Below are 15529 nucleotides of genomic sequence, written 5' to 3' on the forward strand. Positions count from 1 at the left end.
GTAGCAAGAATGATTGCTGGTACAAACAGGTGGGAACAATGGCAGGAGGGAACACGAAATGAGGAGATAAAAGCTAATTTAGGAATGAACTCGATGGATGAAGCTGTACGCATAAACCGGCTTCGGTGGTGGGGTCATGTGAGGCGAATGGAGGAGGATAGGTTACCTAGAAAAGTAATGGACTCTGTTATGGAGGGTAAGAAGTAGAGGGAGACCAAGACGGCGATGGTTAGACTGTTTCTAACGATTTAAAGATAAGAGGTATAGAACTAAATGAGGCCACAACACTAGTTTCAAATCGAGGATTGTGGCGACGTTTAGTAAATTCTCAGAGGCTTGCAGACTGAACGCTGAAAGGCATAACAGTCTATAATGATAATGTATGTATGTATGTATGTATGTATGTATGTATGTATGTATGTATGTATGTATGTATGTATGTATGTATGTAATTTAATTTTTAAATACCTATGTTTTTGGTCCTATCGAAAAGTACTACATAACAAAAGTTACGGAGAATACAATTTCCGATCATTTATGTTTTATTCAGTTTTACCGTACCGTCTATGATGAGTGGTATTTCAGAGTCGGAAGAAAACTAAATGTGAAGGCCTACAATATCGAAAGCGCATAGCATTGATCAACAATAACATTACATTGACTAGTGTTTGTTGTGTTCTTTCTCGCTTACGCTGCCTCTCAACTCCGATAGATGGAATTACTGCTGCGTACCGAGTATAATAGCCTTCAATCAATAAAACCTTCAATCACTACTGATCTGCATTTAGGGCAGTCACCCAGGTGGCAGATTCCCTATCTGTTGTCTTCCTAGCCTTTTCTTAAATGATTGCAAAGAAATTGGAAATTTATTGAACATCTCCCTTGGTAAGTTATTCCAATCCCTAACTCCCCTTCCTTATAAACGAATATTTGCCCCATTTTGTCCTCTTGAATTCCAACTTTATCTTCATATTGTGATCTTTCTTACTTTTAAAGACACCACTCAGAATTATTCGTCTACTGATGTCCTCCCACGCCATCTCTCCACTGACAGCTCGGGACATACCACTTAGTCGAGCAGCTCGTCTCCTTTCTACCAAGTCTTCCCAGCCCAAACTTTGCAACATTTTTGTAACGCTACTCTTTTGTCGGAAATCGCCCAGAACAAATCGAGCTGCTTTTCTTTGGATTTTTTCCAGTTCCTGAATCAAGTAATCCTGGTAAGGGTCCCATACACTGGAACCATACTCAAGTTGAGGTCTCACCAGAGACAAATATGCTCTCTCCTTTACATCCTTACTACAACCCCTAAATACTCTCATAACCATGTGCAGAGATCTGTACCCTTTATTTACAATCATATTTATGTGATTACCCCAATGAAGATCTTTCCTTATATTTATACCTTGGTATTTACAATGATCCCCAAAGGGAACTTTCACCCCATCAACGCAGTAATTAAAACTGAGAGGACTTTTCCTATTTGTGAAACTCACAACCTGACTTTTATCCCCATTTATCATCATATCATTGCCTACTGTCCATCTCACAACATTATCGAGGTCATTTTGCATTTGCTCACTATCTTGTAACTTATTTATTACTCTGTACAGAATAACATCATCTGCGAAAAGCCTTATCTCTGATTCCACTTCTTTACACATATCATTGATATATATAAGAAGACATAAAGGTCCAATGATACTGCCTTGAGGAATTCCCCTCTTAATATTTACAGGGACAGGTCAGTTGGACTGTATTGCGATTGACTTATCTAAGGCATTTGATAGGGTAGATCATGGGAAACTACGGGCAAAAATGAGTGCAACTGGACTAGACAAAAGAGTGACTGAATGGGTGGCTCTGTTTCTAGAAAATAGAACTCGGAGAATTAGAGTAGGTGAAGCTTTTTTTTTTTTTTTTTTTTTTTTGCTAGGGGCTTTACGTCGCACCGACACAGATAGGTCTTATGGCAACAATGGGATTAGGAAAGGGTTAGGAGTGGGAAGGAAGCGGCCGCGGCCTTAAATAAGGTACAGCCCCAGCATTTGTCCGGTTGGAAAATGGGAAACCACGGAAGACCATCTTCATGGCTGCCGACAGTGAGGTTCGAATCCACTATCTCCCGAATTCAAGCTCACAGCTGCGCGCCCCTAACCGCACGGCCCTAATTCGCCCGGTAACAAAGGCGCTTGCATTACCACATTCCGAATGAGATATGGAATTTTCCACAAAAATTAATTGTGTAACTAAGTGTTTTGACAGTAATTATCCATTATGTAAGCTACTAGAAAGAAAAAGACCCTGCAATTAGTTATATAATCTTCCGGGAAATCTCTCTTAAAACATTCATATGAGACTGAACGCAGAGAATTACGTCGTCAAACTGCAGTGAGCGGTAGTCAGAGCACACTCACGATGAGGTGTCTCCTGCCTCACATAACTAAACCGCTGTCTTCAACATAATATTCTGCACATACCAAGTGCATTCACGATAGAAGTGGACATTTATATCACTGTTCAAATTCCAGCGCCGATGGCAGCTATTCTGAGCGACTTCTTCCTTAAATCTCCCACACTTCAGGAAAATACTAGCATAAGTGCTTAATTGCAACGCTCGGGACACTTCTTCCAATCCCAGACCAGCGCAGTTAAAGAGTCACTACAACATATCAGAACGTAAAATCAATTTATCAGACAGATTTTGCATAGATAAATGGAGCTGTTAAACAAATAATGCATCCTGAAATCCCTAAAAGGAATAGACAATCTCTATGCCAAGATACTGTCGAAGATACTGCAGTGAATGGTGTTTTCAGTGGGCTCGGAAGACATATGTAATAGCAACTTCTGGCTCAATGAGGAAAGCAATGGGAAACTACCTCATTTCCCTAGTACGCCCCCTTCAGCGATGCCTGGGCCATCAATATATCCATTGAAACAACGCCGCAAGTGTTCAAACTTGTTGATCACACTATTGTGAGCCAGTCACACTTCCCAGACTCCTTGACGTTGTGCGCGGCAAGGTGAAGTTCAACAGCACGTGTTTATTCTTCATTGCCATATCTAGTCTGGTGTCAACAGCTCTTCTGGCGGCAACTTAAATCATTTGTGAATGCGTGTTTAACGTTCCTTCAAACAGAATTGGTTTTAAAAGATACGGGTTTAGACAGTTCTCCATGAAGAAGGGTTCTTAATGCGCTAGTAATAACAAGAGTCTCATATTTTAAAACTCCCAGAGTAATACAAAGGACTGTCACAATTTAATTCCTCGACCTGAAGGCGGGCGCCTAATCTACTACATTACGCAATCGTTCACAAATTTTGTTATATTGCATGCAATTCCATATTTCTTTCATATTTGACCATCCTATTCGATATTCTTTGCTCAACGTTTGTTCTCTTCCGACCCCAACAGATGGACTTGCGATAGAGCTTTGCGAAACTACGTGTAGATTCTCTCAAACTCATTTACAGAAAAGGAGCCACGCGAAGTCTAGATTCGTTCAGAGCTTACTGCTCGAGCATTCTGTTCTGTGACTGTCTGGAAGGACCATGGGCTAGTATTGGGGGTATGTAATATTTTTAATATTTTGGAAGATGAATGGCGACTTGTATTTCGCGGTAGACTAACACCCACGGTATTCCCTGCCTGTTGGTGGGGGGCGGTACTACCACTTCTAGTAATGCCGACTTCTAATTCATTTTCTTGAAAGAAAAACACCTGACTACATTAGATTTTTTCCTTTACCTGAGAGCTAGAGGGGTACCACGCCCCCCCCCCCCCTGCCCCTGGGCATGGACGCCCTTGGGAAGGACCAAACTCGAAGAGGCGCTCAACTTTACTGAACAAATGAGTCTACCGAACTGTCCATGCTGTCCGATCACAATGAGCAGAAACTAGTCTGGATGGATCGAGAAGCTCAAACTCGGAAGTTCATTGGTACAGTTGCAACATGCATTGGCTCTCCGAACATCATTCTTCTGCAACAACTGCATGTAAAACATACACGCGTGAAGCAAAGGAGAGGCAACAACTCGCAATTCGATCACTCATTGAGTGACTAGATAACTGAACCTCTTACCGAGTTTAGGTTGACTCACACTGCTCACTGTTCAAATATCGCCCGAGTCTGGTTCGAGTCTATCTAGACTTGTTCATTTGTGAGCCTGTCTGTTCTAAACAGTCACGTTGTGACTACGTCACAGGCCGTGAAGTTGGGCGAAGTTCTCCGAATCACTCTCGATCACTGCGGCGAGTCCGGCTCCATGGCTAAATGGTTAGCGTGCTGGCCTTTGGTCACAGGGGTCCCGGGTTCGATTCCCGGCAGGGTCGAGAATTTTAATCATAACTGGTTAATTTCGCTGGTACGGGGGCTGGGTGTATGTGTCGTCTTCATCAACATTTCACCCTCATCGCGACGCGCAGGTCGCCTACGGGAGTCAAATCAAAAGACCTGCATCTGGCGAGCCGAAACACTCCCGGCACTAAAAGCCATACGCCATGGGGGTAGAAAATAATCAAAGAAAGAGAGCAAAATCCACGTCATTTTCAATTTACGATGTAAGAAAGAAGTTATTTACGTCCATTGCAGTTTGTGTGTTTTGACCGGATACAGTGAAGAGTTAGGCCTACAAACTCAAACATTTTTATAATGCACATAATGATTGTCCTAGGTCGTGCCGCAATGGTTAAACTCACAAAGATCTGGCAGAACCGGGCATTATCCAAAACAGTGAAAATAAGATTGGTGGAATCACTGGTGTTCTCTGTTTTCCTATACGGTTGTGAGACCTGGACTGTGAAGGCTAGTGACAAGAACCGAATAGATGCCTTTGAGATGTGGTATTGGCGGAGAATGCTCCGTATACCATGTACAGAAAGAAGAACAAATGCCTCCATTATAGAAGAACTGAGCATCACAAAACGTTTATCTTCCCGCGTTAGTGGGACACATTTTGAGGAGAGAAGGAGACAATTTAGAAAAGACCATTCTGCAAGGCAAAATTGAAGGCACCAGACCAAGAGGCAGAACAACAAGTAGATGGTTAGACCAAGCAAAGAAGATCACCGGTCTACCTCTTCACAATATCTTAAGAAGAGCTGAAGACCGCTCAGCATGGAAAAATCTCGTTAAGGATGCAGTTACTAACGAAGTGAAGAAATGAGGTCACGACGCTCAGCAATGAGTAAACCGACTGATGATGATGATGAATGAATAACAATTTTCACTATTACATTACAACAGGTGCTTTAGAAACATTTCTGATATAATACGGAGTTATGGTGGATAAGTTGTGGCTTGTGTTTGTTTGGATTTAAATTATAATACGATAAACTCACCAAGAATGCAATCATGCTTACCGGGAATAACATAATTTATTTGAAGGCATACTGTATTATCTACCTGGTAGATATATTTACATTGTTGTCGTACTTCAAACTTGCGATAGTAAATATCTATATCCTCACTCGTAATGAAACTCCCCCTCGCCATTTAGAGGCTAGCTATTATCTTCGGACGCCTGTTAAATTTTAAATACTATTTTCTGAAATTCAGTGAACAGAGAAAGTCACATAACACTAAAACATTGTGCGAAATTAAGCAGTGAACTTGTTGAATTGTTGTTTGAGTCATCAGTCCACAGACTGGTTTGATACAGCTCTCTCCATGCCACCCTATCCTGTGCTAACCTTTACATTTCTACATAACTACTACATTCTACATCTGCTTGTCATATTCGTACCTTGGTCTGCCCCTACCGTTCTTACCACCTACACTTCCCTCAAAAACCAACTGTACAAGAACTGGTCGTCTTAAGATGTGCCCTATCATTCTATCTCCTCTTCGATCTCATTTCACCAATTCGATTCAGTATCTCTTCATTCGGGATTCTATCTATCCATCTCACATTCAGCATTCTTCTGTAACACCACATTGCAAAAGCTTCTATTCTCTTTCTTTCTGACCTCCATGTTTCAGTTCCATACAGTGCCACGCTCCAGACGAAAGTTTTCAAAAACATCTATGTAATTATATTACTTTTTGCTTAATGAATAACAGGAATTTTACATTTAAAAAAAATGGAAATACTGCCATGTCCATATAAGGGATTTGTAAATCGTAGTCTGTGCGCTTAAACCCTGTACTTTTGTAGATTGTAACAAAAAATTATAACGAGTCAGTTTTCTTTGAATGAACAATTATAAGAAAAACAAAACTATTTATATCGAGCGCAGTATGAATCAATCCGGAATATCTTGGAAAGGTCAGGGAGTTTTTTCTTTTCGATTATAGCGCTTTATTTTAAATATTGCACCCCAATCAGCATTTCTCTGAGTAGTGGAGGACAGCTTCGTAATCACAACTGAACGTCAATGCTCACTCCCTTCCCTGTAAGGGGTGCCGCTCTCTCGCTTCACTGTGACTTACGCTTGTTACGTCAGCTGCCCGTATTTACGTCACTCCAGCCCGGCCGCACTGGGCTAGCCTCAACGGGCGCCCAGCTGAGCACCTCTGGTATAAAAACATGCTTGTTCTCTGACCTAACTTGCGTTTACTCAACATAGTGGTAAGGAATGGTAAGAACCAATCATAACAGTATCCCACCCACAGGGGGGTTCTCTCAGTTATTTACTGTGTTTTGGGGTGATAGTATCTCACAGGGATCACTAAGTACCTAGGAATGATCTTCATTGAGTAATCATATTAACAAGGTTGTAAAGAAAGGATACAGATATGTTACATGGTAATGAGAGTATTTAAGGATTGTCGTGAGGAGACCGTATAAGTCTCTGGAAAGACCTGAATTGGAGTAAGGTTCCAGGGTATGGGACCCACACCAGGATACTCGATACAAGAATTAGAAAATATCCTAAAGGAAAGCAGCGCGAGGGCTGGGAAGACTTGGGAGGAAGAAGACAAGCTGCTCGACTAAGCAGTAAGTTCCGAGATGTCAGCGGAGAGATGGCCTGGAATGACACTGGTAGACGAACAAGCCTGATGGTAGATTTTAATGGGAAAGAAGATAAAGTTGGAATTCAAGAGGGCAAATAGGGGCGAATATTCATCTACAGGACGACGGTCAAGGGATTGGAATAATTTGTCAAGGAAAATGTTCAAGTTGTTTGAAAACAATTACGAAAAAGCTGGGTGAACACCGGGAAATCTGCCGCCTCGGCGACTACCGAGCGTTCGGGGGAGGCTGTCATCCCGCCCCCCCCCCCCCCCCCTCCAAGAAAAGGGGTTTGGTGATCCTCCTCCCGAAAATTCTGAATTTAAAAAAGCCTAAAAACACAATTTCAGACAGTCTAATGTAATAGGTTTAGAGGGTTTAATTACAAAATCTTATTGCAAAATTGGTATTAAATAACGATGATATTTAAGTTACAGGAAGGGTTATAGTTGTCTCATTCGAATTTTCTGGCCCACCCATAGAAAACTTATTTCTACAGCACAGTCAGGATTCAATATAGTCTTCTGATTTCTCCAACTAACTGTGGTGTATTTATTCACGTATTTAAAATGATGGTTGTTTAAAGGGGCCTAACAGCTATGTCATCGGCCCCAAATGGTACGAGGTGCAACGAAATGAAAATTAAAACTTCAAAATGTATCCAATGACATAGTACATAAAACGAATGGTGATGAAAAAATGTGATCGTGAAACATCAACAACCAGTGGATCCAATTCACAATGTCTTAATTACTGGGATGATACGTATTAAGGGGTCAAAATCCAGATCACCGGCCCCTCATAATGGTACTAATCACTGGTAAAGTAGAACCATGGTGTACCTCCTATAGTAGTACTAAGCACACAAGTAACGTAGACTCGGCGTTTCTCGCATGCTCGTACTAATCCCAGGAAATGTAAACCCATGGTATGTCACACAATGGCGCCACTCACAGGTAACACAAACTTATGGTGTTCCTCACATAATATACTACTACTCTCAAACAACGCAGACCCATGGTTTTACTCACATAGTGGTACTAATCACGGGCGCCAGTCAAACCTGTGGCGTTTCTCACTTAGTGGCACCAGTGACGTATAATGAGGGCTACCAAGGCTGTCTGTGAAGCCTAAACCTCAAATAAGAACGATGGGAATCTAAAGCATATTGTAATGCAAGCATCTAGCACATTGTTTCAGTTACAAAACTAGAAAGCAACGAGATAAAACGTCGCACGTATTTCTGAGAGCAAGGCATCGGAGACATATCTTGCAGCCCAGACGCTGCGTCCCTCTTCCCTCAACCCATGTTGCGCGGCTTGTTGCTGAATGTCCGTTAGGTGCGGAGACGGGGTGGAGGGGACAATTGAGTTAGATTTCGCTTCGTTCCGTCAGATCGCCACTAAAACGAAGGAGGGATCGCTCAAAGGCTCGAAGTTCTCCGCAAGTTTCCGAATTGACACATGCGTTCCTCATCGTATATACTTCCTCACCTCATGCCTCTGATTAATTATACAGATAACAGGGTGCTGATATTTCACTCCTTTTGCTTCAACATTATTGTAGGGAGACAATGAGGGCTGTTATAGGAGAAAACCAACTATCGAAATGGGGTAACCTAAATGTAGTGGCAGCCCACGTCTTGATCCCAGCATACGCCACTGAGTGGCACTACTCATAGGTAACGCAGACCCATTCTGAACACAGTAGAAATGACCGGTGGAATACACTCGATGACCATTATCACAAACAACGCCTAGACCCGTAGTGTTTCGCGCATAATGGTACTGCTCCTATGTAACGTAGACCTATGTTTTTTTCTCGCAAGGTGGTATTAAGTCGCAAGAAACGTCGACCCATGGCGTTCCTCACGTAATGGTACTGATCACAAGTATTCTCATGATTCTAATGTCATGATCCCTTGCTCGCCCCTTTTAGTCACATCTTACGGCAGGCCCCCCTGCCTGGGTGTATTCTTCGTCTGCATCCGCCATCCATTGGGGAGATTTACGTATTTAAAACCCGAGATGAGTTAATCCAAATTTTTCTTACGAATCATGCTTTCTAAATTTCAGCATCATAAAACAGCTTTATGCCTTTGCTGGCAGGACCTAGTATTTACAGCGCACTTTGTCTTCTGGTATGGGCTAGAGCAATTTTGTTACCGTCTCTGTCTTATCCTTGGCTTTTACAATATGAAAGTGACTGAGGTATGAGCGATGCTAGTAATGACATTCCTTCTGCAACCAGTCCCTGCTATGAATGGTGTGAAAATGTTGCTCATAGGGTCGGTTGGTGCATGCATTTCAGTGAGCTTGGCAGACTGATATGTAATAGCAACTTCTAGCTCGGTGAGGAAAGCAACGGGAAACTACCTCACTCCTCATTTCCCTTGTACGCCTCTTCAGTGATGCCTAGGCCATCTATGACAGCTGATGGCAGAGCTGTTGAGGATCCAACCAGCCTTAGGGCTGAAGACTGAACATACATACATACATACATACATACATACATACATAAAGCTTTAAATATGGAGAGAAGAATACCAAACATCACTTATTTCACTGCTACAACACGTATATAGGCTATTAATAGGCCTAGACACTTTATGCATATCTGTTGAGTAAACAATATAAAGTGCAGTAAGCGAATGTATAGTTTACAAAGTTTTCTGCACCGAATTAGTCTCGATTAGTCTCACACTGTTTTTCGTTTCTCCAACCTTTGTCCCGTTTCTCTACGGGGTCGGATATGAGGGGAGATGAATCTATCGTGGGTTTTTTTTTATGACCGGATGCCTTTCCTGACGTCAACCTTATCAGAGGAGTTAATGAGATTAAATGAATGACGTGACGTATGATAACAGGAAAAGAGACGGTGAAACCAGGTGCCGGCACAAAGTCTACTCCTATCGAATAGCACCAAGGAGTCTGCTCAAGTCATAAAGTTCCCATCCGACGGACGAATCACCGTCAACTGCGTCATATGCCCTCACTCCATAGGAGCACTGAGGGGAGGTTTGGACTTTAATCCAGGCTTCTGGCACGCAATCCAGTGATTAGAAACTGTATACCACCACCTCCCCTTCCCTGCGAGCCAACATTCTGATGGTGAAAACAGGACTCGAACCGGCTAGCCACGGTGTCAGTCCGTTTAGACTTCAACGCCTTAACGATCATGGCCACCAGGCGGGCTTTCGATTAGTCTCACACTAATTCAATATATTTATATAACACATACGCGATTTCAACGAAAATGTATTTGTGAAATCAAAACTGCGAGATTTCAAACCATTTATCTCAAATGCTGTCTTATTCTCCTGGACTTAATAACTTCTCCACTATGAATATTTTACATTATGAGGTCGACCATCTGTGCACCCTACAAAATTTAAAACTCAGCCATAGACGCCCAAGAGATATTCGGATTGCTCTGCCTAGAGTAAAACGGAACGTCGAAACTGACGAGCAGCCAGCCAGATGGCGTCAAATTAAAATGTCTGTACACGGAAAACCATTTCAGGGCTGCCGACAGTGGGGTTCGAACCCGCTATCTCCCGCATGGAATCTCTGCTGCGCGCCCCTAACCGAACAGGCAACTCGCTCGGTATCTATTACATTTTTCTTCCCCCAAATTCTTAAAGTATACAATCCATGGAATATCCTGGTGCTCTCGGCTCCAGTTATCAATCGAACAGTTCAGTACAGTTCCAATAATGCTACGCGTTGAAAAAGCTCGGGCATTCGAGTACTCGATCCATTACACCGATTACAAAAGACGATCGCATGACTAACTTCGTTACAAAGGACGGGTACAATAATGAATACTATGAACCAGATCACAGTAAATGTTCAGACTGTGTACTTCTTTACAAACTCTGTGCAAATATACGAATAGTACAGTATGGTTAAGCCTATATCATTGTATCTACAAGTCATCTGGTTGGGCAGCTGACAAGACAAGACCCTTAACAGCCTGAACGTACCACGGGTGAGTTATTATTATTATCATCATCAAACGCCAGACAGACAACAATTACACGGAGTTGATGACCTACACTTCAATTCTGAACTAAACAAATTACAAAAGAAGAACGGACAGTGACCACGATCTCCTCCAGTAGTATTAATTTAATTAATTTCGTGTGGCTATTTCTAGCTGGGTGGAGCCCTTGTAAGGCAGACCCTCCGATGAGGGTGGGCGGCATCAGTCATGTGTAGGTAACTGCGTGTTATTGTGGTCGAGGATAGTGTTATGTGTGGTGTGTGAGTTGCAGGGATGTTGGGGGACAGCACAAACACCCAGCCCCCGAACCATTGGAATTGACCAATGAAGGTTTAAATCCCCGACCCGGCCGGGAATCGAAGCTGCAAAGCAGCAGGTATGAAGCCAAAAGACATTAAACAATTGGCATCAAATTTCAACCCTTAAAGTGGAATCTATTAGACAAGCGAACGAAATTACCTGTGTCAATACTGTATATGTTGTTGTTTTTGTTTGAATCATGAAAGGACTGGTTTGATGCAGCTGTCCATTGCACCCTATCCTGTGTTAACATGTTCATTTCTACGTAACTGCTGCATCCTACTCTGCTCTAATCCGCTTGTTATATTCATACCTTGGTCTACCCGTACCATTCTTAGCCCGTACAATTCCCTGTGTCCTATCACAATCTATTCTTCTCGCCAAATTTTGCCAAATCGATCTCCTCTCACCAATTCGATTCAGTATCTCTTCATTCGTGATTCGATCTACCCATCTCATCTTCAGCATTCTTCTGTAACACCACATTTCAAAAGCTCCTATTCTCTTTGTTTCTGAACTAGTTACCGCCCACGTTTCACTTGTAAATCTAAACAAAGTAGATAAAAGTAAGCGAATACTGGCCACGATGGCTTACCAAAAGGAGAAACAATTGCGAATATCACCAGTAATTTTGATTTTATAGCTTACTAAGAGAAATGTGGACCGTTTGTACAACAGGAGGAGTAGAAGCATTCGAAATGAAGAATGGATTGTTTAAAAAATGAAGAAATACTGTATAAATGTGCGAGAAGAACATGAGATACCAAGGCAAAAAGGCTGGCAGACCACTTAAGGTACAACTATGGACTTGATTAGGCTTCAGATGTAGGATGTCTTATTTGTAAAGCGTCCGATTCGTTGGCTGAATGGTCAGCGTACTGGCCTTCAGTTCAGAGGGTCCCGGGTTCGATTCCCGGTCACTGGTTAATTCCAATGGCCCGGGGGCTGGGAGTTTGTGCTGTCCCCAACATCCCTGCAATTCATTCACCACACATAACACTATGCTCCACCACAATAACACGCAGGTACCTACACATGGCAGATGCCGCCCACCCTCATCGGAGGGTCTGCCTTACAAGGACTGCACTCGGGTAGAAATAGCCACACGAAAAAATAACTTGTAAAGTGATTAGTATGGCATAAGGAGAGGAAGGAACATCTGTGTCCAAACTATCGGCGAGGGGAAACAAGTAGGATGAGCGGAAAATCACACCAGCTATTTACGCCTACCGCCTGCAATAAATTTCATCTTGAAGATCAGGTAGCCCACCCACGAGTTGTGCCTTATAAAATCACTGACCTTCAAGAATACATAATCTCGTGAGTCACATTCTTTAGTTAATGCTTCTCACTACAGTTTTACGCCGAATTCTCTTATCTCTCCTATTACATGACACTCGCTGAGAAGCTACGGTGAGGTGGCCATTTCCTGTGCACATGTTATGTAATGCCTTTGCGATAACGGTATAGCGTATGTGGCCAAGAAACTCTTAAGATACATTTTTAACAAACATTAAAAGGGATCGTTACCTTGGAATCAAGTGCGTATTAATTTAAAAAGTACAGTTTCGTCGCAGACTAGAAATAATTACTTCATATTCTATCGAAATACCCCAAGTCGCGAAAGATAAAATAACTTTCTGCCAACATATATCTGAATCGGTCTTTCTTTCCGCCGTCCTGGGATTCGAGGTAGTAACATCAAAGAATGCAATTTAACCAACGCAGGCCCTATAACAACACATAACTTAAGAGTAATTAGCTCGCACTCCTGAGTGGTCTTATATTGACTTATACTGAACGGCTAGAAGTACTGTTTAAGCACTCTAAAATTCGATGAAGAGAACAACTTCCGCTGAGCATCGTGAAGAAAATCTACAACTCGAATAATCGATAAAATATACATAGTTCTGAACGCACTATCGAGAAGCCGGATACCACAGAATTCCGGATTCTCTAAAACTTGATTCGATCGAGCAAAACTAATATATTCTATTTTTTTCCACAAGTTGTTTTAGGTCGCACCGACACAGGTAGGTCTCATGGCGACGATGGGATAGGAAAAGGCTAGGAATGGAAAGGAAGCGGCCGTGTCTTAATTAAGGTACAGCCCCAGCAGTGTGAAAATATGAAACCACGGAAAGCCATCTTCAGGGCTGCTGACAGTGGGGTTCGAACCCGCTATCTCCCGAATGCAATCTCTCAGCTGCGTGTTCCTAACCGAACGGCCAACTCGCTCTGTATCTATTCCATTTTTCTTCCCCCAAATTCTGAAAATCCTATCCATGGAATATCCTGGTGCTCTCGGCTCCCGTTATCAATCGAACAGTTCAGTACACTCTCAATAATGTTTCGCGTTGAACGCCCCCCTTCACCTGCTATCGGAAACAAGACCAGCATCTGATCTCCTGCCACTCCCCACTACCACGCCACCACTCAAGCGCCCATGCCAAAACAAAACAGCGTCAGCAGGTGGTGGCGGTGACCTGCTTAACGTACAATGCTGCAGGTTAAAATGTGGTGGTTCAGTGGGAAACATAAAAAAACCCTCAAAACTACCTCCATCCCGTGTCACTTTTCGAAACAGACACAGCTTGACATTCTTACAGTGCAGCTTCTATAGTCTACAAGACACTATGGTTAAAAAAGGACACTCTACACTGACTATTACGGTAATGCAGAACTTCTACAGAGTAAAATAAATACAAGGCTTACTAGTGTTATTTCAAAACACCTTGAGATGTATGGAAACAAAAGAAAAGTCACAAAGTTATTCACACTAACGTTATGCCGGTTTTAAATAGAAATCACATTAATAACGCTTATTCCTCTCAAGTATAGTAACATGCATAGTATAATGCATACATGAATTCAGGTGATTTAAAGAAAACTAACAGTTTATGGCCTGGTATAGTAATAAATTACTATGTTAGGCCTATACCTACTTTTCCAGGTTTCCGAAGACCTTAGAATGTTACTTTCTTTTTCTGACCCCGCCCACGAACGTGCGGTCACCATGAACACGGAAATAGAATCGTTCAAGAAAAATGAAGTACAAGGTCAGTAAGATCCAATTGAGCATTCATCCAGGTCCTATCCTACTAAGTCCATTAAGAGGAATTTGCACGAATACAGTATTCACAAAGAATGTACATTAGAGTCAAGTTTTCATGCAATATACCAATTTCCGGCGAATTTTCTCTATCTTCCTAATTCGTTAACAGACATAACTTGCTTATTGTTTAAATGAAAACATTCAACAATGAATGTCGCGGCACTTTACAACGAAGACGCCTCGCGCAACATGTTAATCTACTGTGTACAGTACTTCTACTTCAAACAGTCGAACTTAATAAACATGCAAGAACAAGTTCTGTTATCTTTGCCGGGTTATTTCAATTATAACAAATTAAGCAATGATACAACCAGAAACATTTTCTTAATCATTAATAAAGTTTACACTATTTTAAAAATAAAATAAGCATATGTAAGGGTCCTTAAAACATACCTTTTCTTAGTCCATCAAATACGAAGACACGTAATGAAAGCTACTGTATCTGTCAAAATAAATTAAGCACATTCAACATAAAAAATCCCACGTTGCGCAACAACACACCAGAAGTCTCAGGTAATGTTTACCGCACGGTAACACAACGGTTCACAACACTTCCACACAACATGAACAACACTTACCAATCGAAAATAGCAAATATCTGTAGCAATAGTTTCTCACGCGAGCATAAACCACAATATACTACAACCTGACTGGAATACTGGCGGTCGAAGTTGAATGCCTCACCAGCTCGCGTCTGATGCCGGGCGTAGGCAGCGCAACACTGAGATAGCGGTAGCCGGCACAACCACACCACATGCGCTCGGATGAGAACTGAATGTGGCGGAGATAGTAAGATCTGACAACATCGCGAGGATCGTACTCCAGGAAACGCTCCGCGATTTACTTTGATGCTTATTTCATCTTACTTTACGTAACGAAGGCCGTCTGCCAACCGGTTCAGCGGTCTTGGTCGGTCATAGTCGAGGACTACGTAATCCTGAACCTTAATAAAGAGAACTGAAAAATACAAGAGTACCATCAAAACTCAGTGCACGAGCTGTCATCAATACAGCTAAATGATCATGAAAGAAATGTAGCATATGTCATAGGCTCGATTAGAACTCTTTCAAAGACACTTTTTATATAAATCGAACGATTCGACAATGAAATACACCCACGGTATCGTATCCCCTGCCCGACGTAGAAGGCAAT

General features: G+C 42.1%; 1 protein-coding gene across 3 annotated transcripts in view; it reads right to left on the reverse strand.

The window, feature by feature from the left end:
• LOC136858470 (acyl-CoA Delta-9 desaturase) overlaps positions 1 to 15120 on the reverse strand; it is a 324585-nt gene extending 309465 nt beyond the window's left edge. The window contains exons 1-2 of one of the 3 annotated variants that reach the window (XM_067138025.2): positions 14956 to 15120; positions 14771 to 14819 (exon numbers count right to left, since the gene is read on the reverse strand). The gene's annotated coding sequence lies outside the window, so the exon portion shown is untranslated. Of the gene's footprint in view, positions 1 to 14770 lie in introns of all 3 variants that reach the window. The other 2 variants (XM_067138026.2, XM_067138024.2) reach the window with 2 other exon arrangements.
• Between the last annotated feature and the right edge of the window lie 409 nt (positions 15121 to 15529).

This window comes from Anabrus simplex, chromosome 1 (genome assembly GCF_040414725.1).
Source record: "Anabrus simplex isolate iqAnaSimp1 chromosome 1, ASM4041472v1, whole genome shotgun sequence".
NCBI classification, from domain to species: Eukaryota; Metazoa; Arthropoda; class Insecta; order Orthoptera; family Tettigoniidae; genus Anabrus; species Anabrus simplex.